Genomic DNA, 2,030 nt, shown 5'->3' on the forward strand with positions numbered 1-2,030 from the left:
ACTATTTTTATACAAATGAGGCAACCTTCACCAAGGTTTTACCACTTCAAGTGATAGGTTCACCTTCACCAAGGTTTTACTCCTCCTAGAGAATAACCTTCACTTGAGCAACCTCACAACCCAACTTCCCCAACCCCTTATACAACCAACAAAGAATCTTTCTACTCAAAAATCTCACTTGTAAGCTTGTATTTTGTGTTGGCAAAAGTCTTTTTACTTCTTGTGCTTTGGGGTGTTTATAGAAGGTGAGAAATGGCTCCAAAAGGCTCTCCAACGGTCAAATATTAAATGCTGTCAAAACTAGCCGTTGGCCTGTCGGACGTTCGAACCACCTGTCGGACGTCCGAACCCTGCGTCCGAACGTCGTCCAGAGAGTTATCAAATCTTCGTGGAATTTTTAGGACGTCCGACACGATCGATGTGCGTCCGAAGAGTGTGTCCGATCCATCCGGACGTCCGATGCTTCCTCACGAGCGTCCGACAGAATATCCTTCCTGATGTTCTTCATCCTTTCGGACGTCCGATAGCTTCCTTTCGGACATCCCACATGAGTGCCCTGTTTTTGCTTCTTCTTTTGTGCCACAAGAATCTGTTCTAACAAATTGCTCACATAAAAACATTAGCCCAAATCTACATTTTGGTTTGTTAATCATCAAAACCAAGGATTGATCGACCAAGGTCAACAATCTCCCCCTTTTTGATGATGACAAACAAAATGAAGATTTCTTTGATCAAATAAGTTCAAGTAAAACTCCCCCTTAGAAAATGCCAAGATACAAAGAAATTTCAATAAATCCTACTCCCCCTTTTGACATCAATCAAAAAGCAAACTCCCCCTTTATTTTCCAAATCAAGACCATATAGAATGACAAAACTGTCATGATACCAATTGTAATTTTTTATAGGGTTCTTGGGAGTTAGTACAACATGATCTAGCAATCCACATGGATTTCATACCTTTTCTCATATTTTTCTTTACATAGCAATCATTTTGCATATGTCCAAATTGACAACAAAAGTGACACATGATAGAAGTATTTTGCACATAAGTGGATTTAATGCAACTAATTTTCTTACTTCTTATCATAGCAAACTTATTTGTGCCTTGAAAAGATTTGCTTTCTTTTGTTTGAGAAAACTTTTGTTTTTCATTTTGGAGAAACTCGTTCAAGTCATTAATTCTTTTCTTTAACAAATTTTGTTCCTCCAACATTTTTTCATAAAACTTTGTTTTCTCTTCCAACTTCCTTTTCAAATTATTTTTGCAATCAAAAACACTTTTTTGATTTTTTAAATCATCATTTTTCATTCTCAAACATTTGTTTTCTTGAAAAAGTTTGGAGTTTTCTTCCAACAAATCATTTATTTTTGTTTTCAAATCTTTATTTTTAGCATAAGATTTTCTCAAACTTTTATGCATTTTAATCATAAGAATTTTCACATCATCATCTTCATTATCTTCATCACAAGAAGAGTGATAAGAATTTACCTCATCTTCTCCAAAGGCCATTAGTGCCATTTGTGCCAACTCTTCTTTTTCTCTTTTTGAATTGTATTCATCCCATGTAATTTTGCAATCTCCTCTTGAACTTCTCTTGTTGAAGATCTTCTTGAAACTTTTGATGTGAGGAGTTATATCATTGTCCACTTCCATGTTTTCATTACCCATGAAGGATGGGTTATCCCCCACTTGAGATGCTTTAAAAGCTATGCCTCTCTTATACATTCTTGCATTTTCTTCCTCTTGCACTTTGAATTGCAGCTTTAATTCATAAGAAGTTAGGGAATTCACAAGAGATTCAATGGACATAGAATTTAAATCCTTTGCCTCTTCTATAGCATTTATTTTGTTTTCCCATTCTTTTGGCAAGGCATTCAAAATCTTTCTATTTTTCTCACCCAAAGAATATTCTTTTCCAAGCAATTTAAGATCTTGAATAATGTCACAAAATCTACTACACATCTTATCAACATTTTCAAGAGGATGCATTTTGAAAAATTCATATTGAGAAACAAGCAAAGATTTCTTT

This window comes from Coffea eugenioides, chromosome 1 (assembly GCF_003713205.1).
Source record: "Coffea eugenioides isolate CCC68of chromosome 1, Ceug_1.0, whole genome shotgun sequence".
Lineage (NCBI taxonomy): Eukaryota > Viridiplantae > Streptophyta > Magnoliopsida > Gentianales > Rubiaceae > Coffea > Coffea eugenioides.